We start from the raw sequence: 22,415 nt of genomic DNA on the forward strand, positions 1-22,415 counted from the left end.
TATTTTCTCTAAACTTATTTTTCCCGATTCTCTGGGAAAGGCATCAGAATCTACCACCTCTTCCTTTCGAAACTCTTCGCTTCTGCCTCTCCTGCTGTATTTTTCGGTGACTTAATTGTTGACTTCTCTTTTCCTTTTTCATTGGGTGAGTCGTCTTTCATCTCACAGGCCCAGCTTTGGTCATTTCCTCAGGGTGCTTAGGCCCCTACTTCGCTTTGTCTAAATTCTTTCCACTGGGTTTCTGCATCTTTAGCCCTCACCCCTGGGTTAACCGCTCTCAATTCCCTCAATTTCTTTTGCAAAACTCAATCCCTCTTTCTACCCCTCAGGTGTCTATAAAGCATTTGTATATAGATAACCTGTGCTCTCTTTATATGCTCCAAAGAAACAAGCCATTCTTATCTTACAAACAATCCTATGCTCCTAATTTCTCCCTATATATTGCTTTCACTTGTACCCTTTTCTAATCTTGGTCAATAAGACCACAGTTCGCGCAGCTTCAAAACCTGGAGGAAAATCTGCATCTTTTCCTAATCAGTCACCAAGTCCTCGTGGTCCTTCCTGACCATTCCTCGTCTTTATTTTCTTTCTGTTCTAGTCAAACCTTCACCTCTTGTCATCTTCTTGCTCGGAGAACTCTAATTGCATTAGCTTCAAATTACTTCACTCATTTTTTTGTGTGTCTTCAAATGTGACACTACCCAACATTTATATGGGAAGTGTATTTATACACAAAAATTTATATTCCAGCCTCATCTTGTATCCATATTTATTCTCTCATCGCTCCCAAATAAAATTTTATTCATGGTGTTCTCCCAACTGTGCTTAGTTTAATTTAATCATATTTTCACCAGGCAAGATATTGTGTTACATGCTGACCATAAAAGAGAAATTTAGAATTCTTCTTTTTTTTTTTTTAAATGGCAGCAACCCACAGCATGTGGAAGTTCCCGGGCCAGCAATTGAATCCAAGACGCAGCTGTGACTTACAAGGCAGCTGTGGCAACACACTGGATCCTTGAACTTACTGCACCCGGATGGGCACGGAACCTGTGTTTCCCCCGTGACACAAGCTACCTCAGTCAGATTCTTAACCCACTGCTTTCCGGAAGGAGCCCCTAGAATTCTTAAAAAGCTCTCAGAGAGAGATAAGCACGAAAACAAATTAGCGATAATGAAATAGAGGAGGTGATATAAAAGAATACGGGTAAGTCTTAGCAATGCAAACGAGGGATAATCCCATCTGAAGAGGTTGAAAAATAGACAAAAAGGAGACAGCACTTAAATGTAGACGAGCGAGACAAAACTTGAGCAGATAGCTTGTCATGTGCAAAGGCTGAGAGACACGACAGTCCGTGATGTGTCTGGCCAGGAAAGGGTCCGGGAGTTCCCGCTGCAAGGCAGCAGGAACAATCTGACTTGTATCCGCAAGGATGTGGGTTCAATCCCTGGCCTTGCTCAGTGGGTGGGGGATCTGGCGTTGCCAGGAGCTGTGGTGTAGATTGCAAACACAGCTCAGATCCCGCGTTGCTGTGGCTGTGGCTGTGGCTGTGGCAATAGCTTCGGCTCTGATTCGACCCCCAGCCTGGAAACTTCCAAAGGCCTCGGGTGTGGCCCTGAAAAGCAAAAAAACAAACAAACAAAAAAGAAAGCGCCCAGTGCATCTAGAGTATCCATCTCTCACACCTGCCAACCCCCTGTTACCTGACCTCCCAGGTCTGCCTATAAATCTCTTTCATAACTTAATTCTAGTTCTAATGCATACTGATTCCTACTTCCTCCTGTAAACCCTATGGATGGCTTATTTCACTTTTATGTTTGTACCGATCTGGCCATAAAGTGCTTTGATTAACCATACCCTGTGCTGTGGTGCTAGGATTGTGGGGTGTTCCCTATTCGATTATAAGAATCAGAAGCTCCAGAATGATTTACCTTTCTTCTCTTTGTCTTCCTTCCTCCTCCATGTCCTCTTTTTCCTTCTTACTGCCTTAACACCAGGACCTAAAAACTCCCTAAGAATTTTGTTAAGGGGACTTTCTGTAGCTGGAGAATGGGGGTTACTTAGCTGTTATTAACATCAGTGATTTTCAACCCTGGCTGCCCCGTATTCTCACTTATATAGCTTTTAACAAGTGTAGATTCCTCTGATGTCTGGACCTCGCCCTGCCCCTGTCCTATTAAGGCTGAAACCTTGGAAAACAGCCTGGCCATGGGTCCATCTGTATATCTGTGTATCTCTATATTTAGTGTATATATGGCTATATCTCCAAATGGGTATGAGCCTGATGTGCTGCTACGGTTGAAAAGCATTGATCTACTCTTTTTTGGAGGCCAAACTTAAAGTCAAGAGGGATGAGGGAGCTTGAAACATGTCATCCAGAAGGAAGCAAAGCTATTTCTGTGAGTCTTGGTCAGAAACTTTGGTTCGTTCCTTGCTGCCTCTGAAGAATAAAGCCTGGCCTCTTTTTGAATGAGCTGATTGACTTGTCCACAGTTCTGCGGTCCTCAGAGACATGGTACCTGCAGGAAGGTAGATAGATCGTGGTGACTGACATTCCTTAGGGGTTGAGGGGTCCCCTCCCAGGCTTGCCGGAGTATCTTGACCAAAACAAATCCTGGGTGTGTGACAAGCCCAGATCTGAAGATCTGTTTAAGTAAATCCCTTTTTAAAAAAAAAAAAAGAAAGAAAGAACAAAGGTTTTTGAATCTACAGGGTGAATGTGATGGGCAGATGTCTCCCTTACTTGATAAACATGTAGCTTCAGAGTTGCAGAGGGAAGCTGAGAACAGCCTGAAGTGTCTCCAACATGTCACATGGCCCTGTAGAGGCCAAGCCAAAGCGACAAGGGTGCCGCTCACATGACATTTGAGTGACTCTGATAAACTATAGCAGGTGACAGCAATGACAGCAGCTGGAACTGGGGCTGTGGGACTATGTTTGGTTTGGTTTTTTATTCTTCTCTGTTTGCGCTCAGTAAGTACGTTGACTATGAAGCCTCATAGTGCCTCCTTTATCCGAAATGGATGTTCTTTCTTTGTCATCATTCAGGATTTTCTTTCAATCTCATGGTAAACTACTTGATTTTCTTTTTTCCTTTTACCCCCTAAGATGCTTTGCCTGATACATTTCAATTCCCGAGTTTCCCTCTCCGGTGAGAGTCTTTCTTTCTTTTTCTAGGAGGTCATTGCTTAATGCCTCAAAAGTCTGTGATTTCTCAACATCGCTTCCTCTTTGGTTCACAACGGTTGAGAATGTTTCCTTTAAGTTCTCCGGTTACAAGAAAAACTGGAAATGTACTGTGGTATTTTTTTTTTCCCCTTTCACTGAGATAAACATGTTCCCGGGAAGGCAGGTACTGTTCTGTTCTTTATGCATGCGAGAATTTCAGAGACAATGATTAACAATAAGGAACGCCCTTATGGCCTTTTTCTTTCCCCTAAGAGAGCAACGGACAGGAGTGGATTCGTGAAAATGAGTATCAGTAAGATTTATACCATTTGGGGCTTTGGGAATTGTTTTTGCACTTAAATGGAAATAGACCTGCGCTCTTGTGCTCTGGGATGCAGCTTCAAATACAGTCTAGAGAGAATTCTGATCACTTGGCCCATGAGTATCCACACACTGTCTACACCAAACCCCTCTTCAATAAGAAGTAAAGGGTAGAACCAGAGAAAACCTTCCCTGATGTTTCGGCCTATAGGAATCGAGACTTATCCATGTATTGAGGAGTACAGGCAGTAATCAGTTCAGTTATTCGAGTGTGAAATCCTTGCTGAGATGGGTATTGAATCTAAATTTAGACCAAATACAGAACAAGCATTCAAAAGATGGTCCATTTTGGCAAACTACTTTAGGTGTCTCCACCTGGAAGCGTGTTTTTCACAAATATACCACTGGAAAGAAATGGCTCTAGAAAACCCAGTATTTTCTTCTTTCTGTTGGAAAATATCTACCTGTGAACTTTATTGCCCAATCATTTGTCCACTGCTTTTGTTATTATTATTATTACTAAATTTTATTGGAATATAGTTGAGTTACAATGTTGTGTTAGTTTCATATGTACAGCAAAGTGAATCAGGTATATATATATAGAGAGAGATATCTCTCTCTATATATATATATACACACACACATCCATTCTTTTTTTCCCACGTAGGTTATTACAGAATATTGAATAGATTTCCCAATTAGGAGAGTGTGTTTTAGCCCATTATCTGCTCATCTGTGAATTCATCTTGTGTTCATAAGACTTTGGATTTTTGAGAGTGTTTTTAAGTTTCTGAAGTTCAGAATCTCTGAAAAATAAATGTATTTGTTTGTTATTGCTATGAATTATTAACAAGTGTCATGATCCTAGCTGGTGAAGTGTTCAGGTTCTAAAGATACACAAATCTGGGTTCAAATAGACTAAGCTACCGAAAATATTTGAGAAACTATCCTCCGATTGTGAGTTTCCTCATCCAGGTGATAGGAGTACTTATGGTACTAAAATCACGCCCTCGTAGTAAGAATAACCTGAAATTAACAGTTTAGGCGATTAACGAGTGATGTAGTCAGAACTCAGTTGATGATGATGACAGCTAATTTTAGTTAACTAATAAAATATGACATTACTAGACTCTAATTGGGTTGAGATTGCAGTACAAGTGTCTCTTTATCCCCAATCTTTTTTTTCTTTCATTTTTTTGGCCCACACCCACGGCATATAGAAGTTCCCAGCCTAGGGGTCTAATCTGAGCTACAGCTGCCCGCCTACACCACAGCCACAGCAATGCCAGATCCTCAACCCACTGATCGAGGCCAGGGATCAAACCCAAATCCTCATGGATACTAGTTGGGTTTTTCTGCTGAGCCACAACAGGAACTCCTAATTCCTAACCATTTTTTGAAATAATACAATAAGCTTGATATTCCCTTATTTACTGTATCCAGAAAAATATTGAAAGCAGAACTCTCCTTTTGAACTTCATGTAAGGACATCAAGCTATAATTAACAAACAAGAATGCGAAGTACATTTACAGCCACCAGCCCTGGATTTTGATAGATCAGGCATGTGAAATTACAAGATATTGATTTAAGCAAAACACACTCAATATAGCCTCCTTTTATAGCCTTGTTCTAAATTATAGCACTTTGGAGTGGATTTACGACCCCTGCATAATTCCACTGGAAGAAATTATTGTTCCTTGATGTCTCACTGGAGTAAAGTAATTAGTTTTGTGCAAACAGCATGTTCCTGGTGCCATTCAGTCAAAAAAAAAAAAAATGTTTCTGAGACTTGGATAAAATCTTAATACACACAAATATTGCCCCACAACTTCGCATGACACGAAGTTAGAAGCTAAATCCAACAGAAGGCACAACAGAATCAAGATTCCAAATAATCTCGGCAGACTGGAGCAGTGACATTTAAGAGAATAAATATAAAGTCTAACATTCTGATTCAAAAATAGTCACTGAAGAGATTCAAGATGGTAGGAATAAATTTAAGTCCAATCTCCCAAACTGAAATCCAGGAAATTACTACAGTTCTCCAAAAGGGTAATAATGCGTGTTTCCTCCCACCAAAAAGTCCATTGTCGCTGTCCTTCCTTCCCGCTGCCTATTAGAACACCTCCGTCAAAATCAGTCAATGAATATGAATAAACAAATCACCAAGTAGTTGAAGTAATCCCAAATATTGAGTAGGGCCAATTGCAAATATCTTTCCTGGCTCCTGTCTTCTCTATCTGCAGTTAATGATATCAGCATTTACACACAGCCCCACCATCACTAAACCGACCCTTTCTCTTATACACAAATAGTTAGCAAAGAGTTTCCTTCTCTTGGCTCCATCTGCCCAAGATTCCATTTTCATTTCAGCTCCAGTTCTCGTTTTTTAGGCAGGGCTTTTACTGTCCAACCTGTTGTACTATCTCTTCTTCTCTCTCCTCGCTAGAATCTCTTTGCTATACCTCATTCTTCCAAAAGGCATACAGGATCCCAGCCCCTCTCTGCTTAAAATTCTTCCATAAATACCTCTAACCTAGACAATTAAATTGAAATGCTTTTACCAGGCATAGACGGTCCCTCTCAATATCCTTTGCAACCATCTTCCCCTGCGTTCAATCACGTCGAACCGTTAATGTATTTCCTTCAACATCCCAAGCTTTCGCAAGCCTTTTGCATATTCCTTATCTTTATCTATAATTACACTCATTTCCTAGTTCTTATTTTTTCATGTTTTGAGTCTCAAAGCAGAGGCATATCTGTACAGGAAGATGAGCTGATCCACCCTCTGTTCCCTTCGCTGTTTATATGCTTTTTCTCATATGTGTTTGCGCATGTGCCTCCTCCGCAAACAGTGGTAAATGTTTTAAAGCTTGATCTCACGATGGGGTATTCCCAGCTTCTGTAAAGTAACTGACACATTGGAGAGATCTCATAAAGTTTTGAAAAATTAAATGCATTCATCGAAGGCATGGGCATATCCAATAATTAGGATAAAGTGGTTCTTCAAACTGAATTGCGAAATTTGGAGGTTGTCATTGATCAGCTAATTTCCATACTCTAATCCTATAGAGTAATTATAGTAATTAGTTCCTTTGCTTTGAGTAAATAAAACAAGACTCATATGTAATTTGGTGAAGAATGCTTATGACTAGGTCCTTAGTAGGCTTTTCTCTCAGCATCTGGTTTTCTCCCTAAATTCTACAATAAGAAGCATGTATTTGACACCCACATTGGAAAACCTTGACCTAATTTTAAGGAAATCCTAGAAGAATCTGTAGTCATCTGATGGGGCTGATGTTTCAGAGAAACAACTTGATCAACATGCATAGAGATTGACACCAAAATGCAGGTACATTTCCAAAAGAAGACTACAAATGGTCGTGGTGTCACCCACGGCTTACTCCCATTCTTGAGCAAGTGATGGCTAAGGAATACTATTTTTAATGGACCCAGTGATTCATGTCTCTGAAGTACAGAACATGCATCTCACACACTGTAAACAACCAGCTGGCGATGGCTCTGAAAGTAGGCTGGTCAGAATCTCTGTCAGAGTTGAGCGTCCCAGTCCTGAGATGACATTACATTCGCTCAGCTGTTCTTAAGAAAATTTCTAGAAAATTCTCGGAAAGGTACATGCATTGATCTGCTGTTGGAAAAAAAAAAAAAATGCCTTCTTTGGGACTTGATAATTTTAATCCCCCAAATGATGATCTCCCAAGAAATAGATCCCGTCGCCACCACGGCAACACCCTCGGATTAATTGGTTTCCAAGGATCCTTAAAGGAAGGTGGACATGTTTTGAAGTGGAGCCTTTGCCTAAAAATAAGAGAAAATCATGGAGATGAGGAAGTCTCCAATTAATTGCATTCACCACAGTGGGGGGGGATTTAGAAACTGGGGTTGATAGATTATAAATTATCTAAGGTCCCTGATGTTTTCTCATGGACAATGTGAGCTTGCTCTGTGCCTGGTTCTATGATTGTATCAGGAATTTCCTCTTTGAAAAAACCACAGTTTTAAATAGGGTTAACCTGTGAGGAAGGAGAAATTCTAAACTGGAGCAATAAAGAGGGAAGGAGACTAAACTGCTACAAGTTACCCCGCTGCCTGTCCTGAGTTGTGTTTTCGCCTGCGTGAGCCCTGCCCAGCCATTGATCCTCATGCAGAACTGTCTGAGCCATACTTGGAGGGAAGAGCACACCAAAAAAATAATAATTGACGAATAAACTTTCTGCCCAGGCCAACTGGGTAAATTGCCTTTGTGCTTTTCCATGACTTGCTTTTGCCAGATGGAATACTTGGCGCTCAAGACCGTGGTGTTGGACCAGATTTTGGAGCAATGGGGTTTTTGAAAATGATTTATTTTTTCCCCTCTGTAACAGACAGTTACTCTGGCACAGATGGCTTCTTAAAGTGATGAGCCCAGTCTTTTCCGTCAGATTTTGCCATTGTAAAAATCTATCTGCTGTCGTTTCTCTGACTTTTTCGCTCTGTGTATCCTAGAGGGTAGGTAAGAAAGGTTAGAATGAAGACCAAAGGTTGGCCCCAAACATGTGTCAAGCCAAGGCTTTCGGAGATGGCTCTGTGACAGTGATAAGCTGCATACTTCTTTGCCTTCCAACCCTGTTCCTGCTACGAAATTCCATCTTCAACAAATAATGTTAATAGGGGGAAAAAAACAACCAGAAAAGAATGGAAAATTATAGCTGTCTTTCCCTAGACTAATAAGCAAGTTGAGATGGGGTTATATAAATGCTCAGGACTTGTTGTTAACCTTTCTCAACAGATTAAGATCTAACTGGGAACACCAGTATTAATATGGAAGGAGGAATTATGTTAAGAGATTTGCTTCTGTCAAAAGGTGGCCACGAAGACAATGCAGCCAAGATCTCAGGGGGTGCCTCGCTTCTGCGGAAAGAAATCTGCCTTTGCAAAAGGAATAGCTTTTCTTGAGGAGCAATTAAGTGCCATAAATATATATATATCTCTGACATCCCTAAGACTTGGTGGCTCCTGAGCTCCATTTTCAGAGAGGTAAACTGAGAATTAGAAAGTTTCAGGCAAGACAGAAGATCAACCATGGATTTGATTACCCACAGAGCTCTGCCGTCTAGTGTAACGTACTCCCTCTACGTGTGGAGACAGCAATTAATGGTGTTTGGTGGAGAGGAAAGGGAGGAGAGTTGCATTCCTTGGGATCATTAGCAGGTAGAAAATATAGAATGATATACCTGGCATGAGGCATGCCCCAGGGAGCTAACGTTGGCTTAATGGAGACAATGAGAGTGATAACAGCAGGATGTGATGACACCACATGAAACTCAGCCAGAACCAGAGTGCATCACCGGAAAATGGGGCAGAAGCATCATCTAATTACCTTTAACAGATTGGGCAAGGGAGGACAAGAATGAGCGTGACAGTTAATTATGATGAATTATTGTACTTCTGTCACAACTGTGAGAGGTTCAGATATACACGATGGGACCTGAAAAGGAGAACACATGTATTCAAACCTTTCTGTGTAGGTGCATTGCGATCGGGGGTACCTAAAATTAAATTCAGCAGAGGTCCTCTAAAAAAACAAACAAATGCCTTGATGAGAAAACAGGGATGTGTGTTTGTGCGTCTGCGCTGTCTTGCCCCAGCCACACAAAATAAGAATGGCACCCGCGATCACCCTATCAGAGCTTTGGAGAGTCTTGACTCAACGCTGTAATTTTTGACAAGTCACCTTTCTTCTTTGATGGTCGGTTTCTTCACGAGGATGCTGAAACCATGGCATCACTCCTAAATTTCCTCATTTGTAAACTGGGAGTACACAGAAGATGACTATGAGAAATAAATGAGAGCTAAAGCACTCAGTACAGTTTCTGGGCTATAACGTCTGGTTAATATTCACTGCTATTTTTTAGTATCAATCTGAGGGGCTAGTTGAACCAGATGTCCTCCCAAGGTTCTTTCAGCCACCATCATCTTTGTTTTTCATGTCGTGGTAACTTGGTCCATTTAAAAAAAAAAAACAACTCTGTATTTTTCCTGACATATTTATAGGAGAAACATACATTTTATTTTTTCATTATATCCATCTCGCCTCTGCAAAGAACAATATATGCTTTTTTGTTCATCTGTTTACCAAAATGTTCGCGAAATAGGTGAAAATCAGCATCTCCTTTTATTTATTTTTATTTATTTATTTATTTTTTCCTTTTCCAGGGCTGCTCCTGTGGCATATGGAGGTTCCCAGGCTAGGGGTCTAATCGGAGCTGTAGCCGCCAGCTTAGGCCAGAGCCACAGCAACACAGAATCCGAGCCTCAGCTCACGGACAGCAACGCCGGATCCCCAACCCACTGATCATGGCCGGGGTCAGAACCCGCAACCTCATGGTTCCTAGTTGGATTCGTTAACCACTGCGCCACGATGGGAACTCCTAAAAGACAAAATGAGAGACATAATGCTTATGATATACATATGAGTATATTATATGTAAATATATATGTAAAATGCTTAAAACAGAGGAATCTTGGACAACTAAACATCAATATGCAAAAACAACAAAAAAAAAAGAATCTAGACGTAGACCTTACACGCTTCATGAAATTCACTAAAATCAGCCATAGACCTACATGTAAAACTGAAAATGTTAAAACAGCTAGTTTATGACAGAGGAGAAAATCTGGATGATCTTGGGCTTCATGATGCCTTTTTGATACAACTCCAAAGGCATGATCCAAAAGAAAGACTCAATCCACTGGACTTCATTAAAATTAAAGAACATTTGCTCTGCAAAAGACACTATTAAGAGAATGAAAACAAGCCACAGACAGGGGAAACAGGTGCAAAAGACATATCTCATTAACCCCTGTTATCGAAAATGTACCAAAAACTCTCAAAACCAAAAGAAAACAACTCAATTAAAAATGACTAAAGATCTTAATACGCCTCACCAAAGAAGATACACAGATGGCAAATAAGCACCTGAAAACTTGCTTCCTATCATATGTCAGCAGGGAAATGCAAATTAAAACAATGAGCTACCACTGCATGACTGTCAAAATCCAAACACTGACCGCACCGAATGCTGTCGAGGATGTGGGGCAACAGGAACTTTCCTTCATCGCTGGTGGGAATGCGAAAGGACACAGTTTTAGTCTTAACAAACCAAGCAACCTTATACCAGACAATCAAGCAAACACTCTCCTTGGTATTAACCCCAAGACACTGAAAATGTATGTCTATGTAAAAACCTGCACACCGATGTGTGTCATAGCTTTGTTCATCATTGCAAAAACGTGGAAGCAACCAAAAGGTTCTTTCTTAGACGAATGGAGAAATCCACTGTGGTACATCTAGACAATGGAATACTATTCAGCTATTTTCTAAAATGAGCTATCAAGCAATGAGGAGACACGGAGGACGCTTAAGTGCATTTCACTAAGTTTGTGAAGCTGATTTGGTAAGGCTAGGCACTGTATGATTGCAACTCTATGACATTTGATAAAAGGCAAAACTATGGAGACAGTAAAAAGACCAAGGGTTTCCAGGAGGGGAGGGAGGGTCAAAAGACGAATTATGGAGGATTTTTAAGGCAGGGAAACCACTCAATATGCTCTCATAATGGCAGACATATCATGCTCCATTTGCCCAAACACATAGAATGCACAACATCAAGAATGAACCATGGACTTCAGAAAATAATAATGTGTCCACAGAGGGCCAACAATTGTAAAAAATATACCACAGTGATATGAATGTTGTTGGGGGGGGGGGTCATGCATGTTTCAAGATAATGCATATATGGGAAATCTCTGTACCTTCTGATCAGTTTTGCTGTGAGCCTAAAGCTGTTTTCAAAAATAAAGACTATTGAAACTAAATAAATATATATTGGAGTTCCCGTTGTGGCACAGTAGAAACGAATCCGACTGGGAGCCATGAGGATGTGGGCTTGATCCCTGGCCTCGCTCAGCGGGTTAAGGATGAAATGACAACCATATCTTTTCCGAATTAATACAAAAGACAGCTTAAAAGTCTTTCCTGGTTACCTCTACGCAGCCGAAACATCTTCTGTACACTATATTTTTCCATGATTCAGATATTCATTTTTTTACCAGTATTATTTTGTGGCTTTAATTCTGATACTTTGCTGTGCTCTCAATTTTGTTTAATGTGCTTATCTTTTCCCCAATTACGTGAAAAGCTGCGTAAGAGCAGTTCCTTACCGTTCAATTCATCTAGTAGTTATGGCATTCCCACCTCATTAAAGGGGTAATGCAAAGCCCTGAGTATGAGAAAAAACCAAAATGCATGATCTTTGCTCTCAGAGAGCGATAAAGCTTTTTGCATAATCAGCTGTGACACAAGGCAAACCTTTCACTTATTCCTTCACAAAATCAGTAATGGATAATCCTCAGAAGTAGCAAATGATAAAATGAAGTTGAAAATGAATGTAATGAAACTCAGGAGAGGGATATTATAGTCATGGCCAGAGACCTAGGAAATATTTATGAATCTGATGATTGGGGCACAGGTTTGATGAACCAGTAGGAAAAGTGGACGCAGGTGTAGACGGTGCTGTAAAGAGTGGGGAATGGGAGCCATGTACAAGAAAATGGGGCCGCCCATCGGGGCTGAATTATAAAGTTTACTAAGGCTGCAGGCCAAGGAATTACATCAAATCCTGAAGGGCTTGCTGAATTGGGACCTTATTCTATGATGAGATCTTTTACTCCCTAAATGTTTTAGGAAGTAGCCCATTGAATTTTTGTGGTCATTTTGCTATTCACTGGTTTAAAAAAAATTAATAATAATAATAATAATGAAATAAAAAATTTCACCCAGCACAGCTAAATTTCCATTTCTGCCCATTGTTTTCAAACCCAGGTTATCTTTGCATCAAATAAGGATGTAATCCACCCTCAATTCCCTCCCCACTGACCCCAGGGTCAATCGTAAGCTGCTCCTCATAGGAGAGAAGTGTATTATCTTCACGAGGAGAGATTCTCATTAAGAGCGAATTGCTCCCTGTCAGCAGGTGGGCAAACCAAGTGACAAAAGAGGTGATGATTCATCTAATTTTGAACTCACCCACTGTTTGATGGCAGCATTTACAAAGGAGGGAGGCAATTGGATTTTGCTAACCCAGACATCTGCCGCATTGACAGCCCTTTATTATTCCAAATATAGGACAGTGTGACCTGACAACTCTAAACGGGGAGGGACTGGAAGAGGATTTCTCAGGAGCAAGTGGTGAAATGCGTGTGATTACTCCGATGCGTGTTTTCATGGAGGATTGTGTCTCAGTCAATCATTCAGACACCCCTTCAACAAACGTTTAAGAACCTGCTGTACCGAATGTTCTTTGTGAAATGCTGCGGCGAAGCTATGACGATCTTTAGAGTAACCCTACCCCCTGGAATTTTAGAGCCTAACAGAAGAAAAATGTCTTTTTTTTTTTTTTTTTTTTTTTTAGAAAGTAACACACTTGAGTGGATTGATCCCTATTCGCTTGGTGTTTCAGTCTTCAAAGTCTTCCTTTTGTCCACAAAATAGTCACAGACACCCCCCTCCCAACACAAAGAAGTTTTCTCCTCTATTGTCCATTTGGCCCCAGAGAGTGGAAAAACAAACTGACTTTTCCTATGCCTCTTTAACCAGATCGGGTTGATTTAGGTTGCAGGTGCACTTTCATTTGTGAGTGTACGACTGACAACAAAACACTCTTTGGTGTACAGGTCTGACCCGCCCCTTGGCAAACTGACAGCATTGGCCCCAAGTATGGGGGTCATAAAGCAATTAGAGAAATGATCATAGCTTTCAGAGGAGTATCTTGGTTATGTGAATGGGAGGGGGTTTGCTGTGCTAGGTTTTAAATATAGCCCCCACCTATTTTGGGGATGAAGTCAAGCTAAGAGTCTTCTGGATTCTGCTTTTTCTCTGAAACATTTATTTCCTTTACATCTGTATGAGAGGCTCTTGCCAATCCTTGGTTTATGGAAGCAAAGAAAAGGTCAACTATAAAGAATACTTCCTTTCCTTACCTGTGTTTGACAAATGCTAGTCTTTGCCTTTTCATTCAACAGATTCGGGAGAAAGTGAATTACAAACATCCCTGTGTCCTGGTTGTCATATTCACTCCCCTCATATATTAGGAATAATGTCTCCAAAGGGACTCATAGTTTATGGATGAAAGAACAAAAATTGGTATCCTTTCCTAGGTATCGAGCCTTTCTACACCAGCTGAGAGTCATTCTTTTTCTTCTTCCCTTCCTTCCTTCCTTCTTCCTTCCTCCCCACCCTCCCTTTCATTTTCCTTCTCTCTTACTCACTCCGGCTATTCCCGCAGCACTTTGACAACAGAGGCTGAATCTGCAAATCGAGACGCATTAGACTCACAGGTGCCCCCTCTGTTTTGGCTTTGGATGACTGCCCACCCCCATCACATCCTGAAATATCTGTCACTCTAAGCTCCATCTGCTGTTCCCACTCCTAAATGATAGGGCAGCAGCAACAGCAAAGCCCTCATTCCCATTGGTCTCCTCACTTCAAAAAGGATACTCTTTCCAACAGGGGTGAATAGACTCTGAAGCCAAGACCTGCATGTGCAGCATCTCTATCCTTAGAGGATTTCAAAGGAGAAGTGTGAGTATCTTTGAGTTGCCTCGTCACCAAGAGGCTTTCAAATGACTTACACTAAAGATGCAATAATACCTCACAACCTGGATTGCCTGCTCTGGCCCAGTGTAAGCAATGTGTGTATCTTATATTACAAAGAGACTAAGTAAAACAAACGTATGTGTTGTTCCCTGATCCTCACCTTACTTGAAATTGAAGCAACATTCTGACAAGGAATAGTGAGAGACAGAGATTCTGTCTAAATCAGAGAGGGAAACATGCAGGTGGGTTTAGGTTGCAAATTGTGTTTATGCAGCACCAAAAGTGAGAGCATGCTTTTTCCCAGATGAGTGTTTCTGGAGATCTCAGAAGGGATAGGTTTCCAAGGCATTTTGGTATTGCTTCTGTTTTTTGGTTTTTCTAGCAAAAGTATATTGGAAAGAGAGAGGCAGAGGTTGCAAAGAAAGAGGGATGAAATAAGGACAAGAGAAAATGAATTTGAAGGTCAAATGACATATCCCAGTTACCCTGACACTTATTTTAGTAGCTGATTCATGCTCAATACAGTCGGCTCTTCTCCCACACAGCAGTGAGAAATGAGAATAGAAAAGCTCCGCAAGCTGGTGGAGACAGATGAAGAGAATTAATAAACAGAAAACTTTAAGAAACCTACATAGATCTGTGGCTGTGCACTGAATAAATTGCACCTGGAAGGATTACTTTTAGTCTCGTGTTTTCTCCCTTTTCTCTTTTGCAGTTCAGAGGATGGCCAGTTGAGATCTCTGCAAAGCCTCTGAAAGGAAAAAAAAAAAAACTTCCTCACTTTTTTAATGCTCATTTTTAATAGTAATATTAGCAGAGACTGTTCCTGCTATGTTCTGTTTTGTTCACGGACACAAATAGGGAAGCTATTCCATTCAGTCTATTTCAATCACCCTGCAAACTCTGACAACAAAATAAGCAAATGCAATCACGTGTTTTCCAACATTACATCTGCCTTGGGTATAGCATGGTGGGACTTCAGGATGGGAATAGGATTGGCAGGGGAGGAGAAATACTCTCTGCTTTCATAGGTCTAAGAAATGAGCCTTTCGCAAAAGTGCACTGGAGGCAACTTCTATAAAATAAAAAAATTAAATTCAGAAAAAACCCATAAAATATTTAGGGAACAATAAAGTGTTAAACAAAGTTTTTGTTTTGACCTAGATGCTATTGAAGATCATAGAAAATTGGGGTAAGTGTAAACTGGAGATAAGATCTTGTTCTAGAAGGGTAAATACATTTCGAATGGATATAGGAGTCTAATTCATCTCACTAAATAATTGACTAGATGGCTACTGTTGTTATTCTTAAGAATCCAGGTGTCTCTAACATCTTTTCCAAAGACTAAAAGAAGAGGAATGGATTGGCCAAAGATGGGGAAGATGATGAGTTAGCTAGAGTGAGAAGAGAATTCTGGATTCTTGAGTCCCAAGCTGAAGGTTTTGGGGCTGCATTTCAGTCAAACTAGGGAAGAGAATCATCAGAGGGTAAAGCAGCTGCTTTTCATTCTTGTTGCCCAACGTGCATCTTGAGCACCTGCCGTATCATTTTTCTCCCCTCTCTGGTTGTTCCTCCTTTTCCCACCTCTGCCATAGATGGTGAACTACTAGGTGTCAAACAGGACATCTTCTATCTCCTCGGCATCCCTGTACCTAGCAGCATGCCTAGTTTGTTGATGTTCCATCCCTGGTTTAGGGGAGAAATCAAATAAAGGCTGGGTAATGCGGTCCGTCTACTTTGGAGACAGATTGAGATGTATCAGCGGTGGCATTTGCAAAGATGCAATGTTTACACAATAAAGGGGCGTTACAAACAACATTCCAACGAGAGCAATTTGCTGTCATTTTAATGGGCTCCCACATAGGGATTCAGGAGATCTGTGAGGGTGTTGAAATGTAAGATCATAACTGCCCATGTTAAATGCCATCACAGTTGTTTAAAGATGCACAGTAACCTTTTACCTTATCAAAACGTTATCACATTGACCACACTTCTTTAATTTAGCCACCCTTCCATTAGCATTATATTACAGATGAAAAAATAACAGCCCTGCATCTCTACCAAGTCCAGGTCCTTCTTAGATGTGCTATTTCTCTTTTATTGAAGGGTAGCTGATGCACAGTATTGTGTGTGAGTTTCAGGTGGAAAGCAAACTGACTTGGTTATACATATATATTTTTATACATCTATTTCTCTTTTGACTCTTTTCCATTATAGTTTACTACAAGGCATGGAATGTTGTCCCCTGTGCTCTATGGTAAACCCTTGTTGCTTATTTTCTATATGCTGATGTGCATCTGTTAAGCCCATGCTCCCAATCTATCCTCCCTCCCGTCCCTTTTGGGAACCATACATTCGTTTTCTCTATCTGTGAGTCTGTTTCCACTTTGTACATAAGTCCATTTGTACAATTTTTCAGATTCCACATATAAGTAATATCATATCATCTTTGCTGAGACATGCTATTTTAAAGTCTTACAGCAACTTTGAGGAAGTTACTCTGAATTCTGTTTTACAGATAAGACAACTAAAACTCAGAAAGATTCAAAACTACCCCCAAATTATATACTTGGTACATAGTACAGCTGGGATTTAAATCTATATGTGTGTGTTGTTTTTCAGATTAGCATTGTGTTTATTTTCCATGTTACTGCATGTGTCCTTTTAGCATCTATATGGGATTACATTGTAGAAACACACAAATATGTTTCCTTGTACCTATGTTTAATATTCCTGGTGATATTCATATCAATCAATAGCATTATTTATTAATGTACACTAAATTAATAATATATAATGCTTTGGTATTATTAATTATTAATTAATATTATCACACATATTGTACACATTTTCAACTTTTAATGAAATTACTTTCCAAAATGATAACGTCTGTTGCACCCTCTTTTTGGTAGTGTAATAAGAGTGTCCACTATTCTATATTTTCCCCCAGTATTTGGAATTGGTAGACTTGGATTTTTTCCAGTCTCATCATTGGTTGTTCTAAATCCAGACTTTCTTTGTGCTTTTGCATTTCTTCCAGGCCATCACTTGGGGAAGAAATGATGCACCAGTGGCCAAGCACTAATTCCAGAATGAACCACCTGTAACTAACACCACGAGCATGCCCGCCCGCCCCGTCCCAGTTAGGGAACAATATGGGGATGGCAGCAATAACAGATTTTGGACAGGGAATGGGAGATGAGATTAATATTTTTTCTCTCCCCTGATTCTGCGGGGCAATGCTTAACTCAGACCTCAGCAAGATCCCAGGAAACCTGGTGTTTTCACTAGAGCAGGCTTGCATATTGCGGTGGCTCACATTTCCTTGTCTGAGTTTATGAGAATTTTCAGCACAACAAAGGCCAGAGTTCCTGTCCGCAAAATAGATTACAATCTATCAGTGTGAGCAGGACAATGCCCCTGCTGCTGCGCAGACTCAGTCCTTGTACATAAACACTCTGCTGGCCTTAGAACGCTTGGGATCGACAGCAGGGTGTGTTTTTACAGCTCTTTCCAAAAATAAAATCGAAGGAAAGAAATCAGCAAAGTCAGAATGTCACCTTTTCCCAAACTCAAAACACAGTGGTTTTTTTTTTTTTTTTTAATTTGGAAACGTTCCCCATTGAAAAAGAAGGTCCCAGATTCTAAAGAAAGGAATGGATTCCAAGTACCTTAAAACCCAAGAACCGCAGAAATGAGTAAGGTCTTTTCCGTAGACAGAGAAGTGACAGAGATGATTTCCTTAGATTTATGTAAATCTGGAATTTTTTTTAACTCCTTAAAGTACAGGTGCTGGATTGCAGAAGTGCATGAAGACTCCCAGCATTCAATCTTAGTCCTCCTAATATTGATCTGAAAATGGTCATTGATCTGTGTGTACGAACGTGCTTCAGAAAGGATGCCATTGATTCAAACGAGTTGAGTTCACGGGCCCTGTTGCCTCATTGGTCAATAAACTGACTTTCTCTCATGATGTTTCTCCCAATCCTAGAAAGAAACAGAGTTCAGTGTTTAAAAAAATAAAAAAAAGTCAGTAGCTTCCAATGCCACTGAACCAAACAGCCAGACTGCTCACATTAGGTTAGCTTTCTGTGTTCAGCTTCACTTATTCTTATTTTGATGTTTCATTATACAAGAAATATATTTGCTGTAACTGTTGTAAAATACAGAAATAAAGAAAAACCCACAGGAATATTTTACTTCACCCCATTTCACTGCCTACCACAAAAGATTAGCACTAGTTTTGTTTCAGTATGGACCTATCCACACTGCTTTCGATATATTTATTTAGAAATATCCTACATGGTTTGCATTTCAAATATCTTTACCTATGTGGCATAATATTCTGTAATTGGCCTTCCCTTTTTTAGCAACATAAGCTTAGAAATTTTTAATTTATTTAAGTGGTTGTATGATAATCTTCAGCGTAGGAAATGCCTGGTTCATTTAACGTCTAGACATTTGTCTAGTAATTAATGGACATTTAGATTGTGGCTAATATTTGCTACAGTGCTAACACGGCTACAATAAACATCCTTGTGTTGGCCTTTTGTGTGTGTCAGAAATTCCCAGGTGATCTGACTATTCAATTTTTTTAAGCCACCCCCTGTGGCTACATGTGGAAGTTCCTGGGCCAGGGATCGAACCCACACCATAGCAGTGAAAACAAGGATCCTCAACCCACTGAGCCACCAGGGAACTCCATGAGTATGCAACTTTAACTCTGGATTGTGTGCATTATTAATTTAAACTGAAGGGCAAGGAAGTGTGGTAACATGGGATAACTACTGCTAACATTTGACCTTTCCAATGATCCTAGAGGGTTGGAGAAGGATGAATTGGGAGTCTGGGATTAGCCGATGCAAGCTAGTATATACAGAATGGGTAATCAACAATCTTGAACTGTAAACCACAGGGAACTATAGTCAATATAGTATAATAAACCATAATGGAGAGGAATATTAAAAAGAAAAAATATATATACATATAATGCAGATATATATATATATATATACATGTATCTGAACCACTTTGCTGTGCAGCAGAAATTAGCACAATATTTTAAGTCAACTATACGTCGATAAAATTAAAAAAACCAAATGACCCTGTAAAGTAGCTAATTTTTCTAGCCTTACTTTATCTATGGGGACATTGAGGCTTCGAGGGATTAATTACATTACTAAAAGTCATAAAACGAGTCCATGGAAGAACAGATTTGAACCCACACAGAGACCTAGGGCCTCTACCCCTAACCATTGTCCTGCACTGCCTCTCAGCATGACTATATAAAGAATCAGTCATTAAAGAAAGTTCTTGGGTAACATCAGTGTCTACAGCTGTTTGTGGATGGGGAGAGGTGCATGGGATTCCTGTGGTGACATCTGAAGTGCATAAGAAGAGTAAATCAGCAAGGGACACAAAGGCTCAGTCAGCCTAGATGAGTGAGATTTATGGAGAGTAGCTAAGGAAATCAGACTCTAAAATATTCCGATGGATTCCAGTGACCCAGTTTTATTCTTTACACATGTGTCCCTGGAAGGTACTTTAACAACTTTATATTATAAGGATGTTGAGAATCTGGACGGCATCCAGGAAAAAAGGAAAAACAGATTAAAAGCATAGAAAGTAAATCCTAAGAACAAAAGCCAAAGGGAGTTGTCCAGTGGCTGTTTATTATTAACGGGGTGAGTGATCCTGTTCTAGGTGCCGTGGCAGAAATGAATGAAATACTCTAAACACGGTTCCTCTAAGAACTGGCCAGTGAGGTTACAATGGAGCTAAGGCCTGGGGATCCATACTTGTGGTGTGACGTAAGAGTCAGACAGATGGAATGAATGAGTGACATGAAGCCTTTATGGGACACCCACTTTGTGCAGACACTATTCAGAGAGTCAGACTTTTTGCTCTGAGTTATGAAAGCATGTGCTAAGACACATGGCTAGTAACTTTGATCAAAACACATACCCCTCACTCCAAAGCGCACATGCTTCTTGTCTCTAGCACCTTGTTAGGAAAAGAAGAGAAAAATGAAAAGCCATTACTCTTTTCAAAGAAGTGAAGAGTTCTTAGAAGAAGAGGTCCATAGTACATATACACAATGGAATATTACTCAGCCATTAAAAGGAAAGAAATAATGGCATTTGCAGCATGAGTGGACCTAGAAATTCTCATGCTAAGCAAAGTGAGTCAGACAGTGAGACACCAACGTCCTATGCTATCACTTACATGTGGACTCTAAAAAAAGGACACAATGAACTTCTTGGCAGCACAGATGCTGACTCACAGACTCTGAAAAACTTATGGCTTCCAAAGGAGACAGGTTGGGGGTGGGGGGATGGGCTGGGGGTTTGGGAAGGAAATGCTATAAAATTGGGTTGTGCTGATCATTGTACAACTATAAATGTAATAAAATTCATTAAATTTAAAAAAAGAAAATTTGTAACCAAAAAAAAAAAAAAAAAAAAAGAGGCCCATAGAATGGATGGTGAGTTAATCTAGGGAGATTTCAGATGAATCTACTGAGGAATTTTGTGTTCGATGAAAAGTACTCTATGGAGAGAAGTCGCATTCTAAGAGAGTGTATGTAGCTAAGTCGCAAAGTTGTACGAGACTTAGCTACATACACTCTCCATACACTCTTGCTCCAGAAGACTTGCATTTCTTGCTAAAACATTGAAATACATCCAGTTCGTTTCATACATAGTTATTGTCCTGGGTTCCCTGACTACCTTGCAATACCCCAGCCACTCTGGCTGGATTGCTGGCTGACCTCCATTATACAGAAACAAATGGTCATGGCATCTAGAACAGCACAGGTCTTCCAGAACCCTTCAGAGCAATGGCCCCTCTCCATGCTGATTGGTTGATGTCCACAGGTATTATCATTTTGAATATAATTCTTGTACAGAACCATCCGACCTTAGACCTTCAGGCAAAAAAACTCTATCATGTTCCCTCCGGAGGCCCCTAAATCTCCCTAAATATTAGCTTATGTTACTCAGTAGGGGATTTATAAGTCTGAATTTCCATCCAGTGCTGAATTCAAGCCAGAAAAGACATTTTTTTAAAAAACGGGATTTTTGCATCATCATTTTGGTCTCCTTTCTGTTTATTTTAGCATGCCTAAAGAATAGACAGGATCTTAATCTTAGGAACCCTAAATTTTAGGTTTACGGTGTTGTATGTCCGAGGGATCCATGTAGCTGTAGAGAATCTACTCAGTGAAGTTTTCAGCTATTTCCATTGTAATTGGAAATGTGTGAGAAACGCTGAAGCTGATAGATGCAGGTGACAGAAACAACTTCAGCAAACATGGATGAGCATCTTAACACCCACGATGTGTACTAAATACATCATCGGGCTTCCCAGTCTTTATTTCTTTCAATCCAGAAATAAGGGGAAAGGGAAGAGTAGCAGTGACCTCTGGGTTTCTCAATAAATATTCAGCTGATAATGGTTTTCCTCATTAAACCCTATCCCATATTTAGGAATACGAGGAGGAAAAGAAAAGATTAGTCTAAATAGGCAGCATGACCAGAAGCAGCCAGTATAATCCCACAGGGGTTAATTTGTTCACCTGTCTTTCCTCTAAGGCCAGGAATCTTTTTGTAACTCGTAGAAGATAAATATTCCCAAAGAGATCATGGAGGAGAAAGGCAAGTTGGCTCATGGAGCAAACGTTTTAACCCTCTTGCAGCTAGGATTCTGGAGACTTCTAGAAAGTCTGTAGCTATGTGCTTGTGCGTATGCCAACATGTAGTTCAGGGTTAGGATCCATGCACGTTTGTCGAGGTTAAAAAAAAAAAAAGAAGAAGAAAAAAGAAAAAACACAGTGGCAGCAAATGCATATGAATTGAGGTTTTTGGCCAATTTGCTATCTTTGTCGTACAGGGAAAAACATCAGTTTGACATTTCAAGTGCCTTCCTGTGCCCACACCACTCTTTATTTACAATAATTTTCAGCTCTACATTTCAGCTCTAAATATCATGGGTAGTGGGTACCTCTCATTCTTCAGCTTTCATCTCCACCCCACTCTGCTTTACAGGAGGAGTGAAAGCAAAGAACTAAGTTATTTTATCAAAGAGACGACAGAAGTACCTAAAACCGAGAGATTTGAAAGCCCGCTCTGCTCTCCCCAGGACATGGCATACTTGGCCTCTTACACAGCGTGGCACTCTCCACTTCCAAGTTTGGGTTCTCTGTATCTCTGCTCAGCGTGGGGGAAACGCTCGTTTCAAAATGATGCATGTCTTCTGCTTTCTTCAAC

The sequence above is a fragment of the Sus scrofa genome, chromosome 12 (assembly GCF_054392235.1).
Source record: "Sus scrofa isolate SSC_HxYL_T2T_F1_AM1 chromosome 12, Sscrofa_HxYL_maternal_Yorkshire_Landrace_v2.0, whole genome shotgun sequence".
NCBI classification, from domain to species: Eukaryota; Metazoa; Chordata; class Mammalia; order Artiodactyla; family Suidae; genus Sus; species Sus scrofa.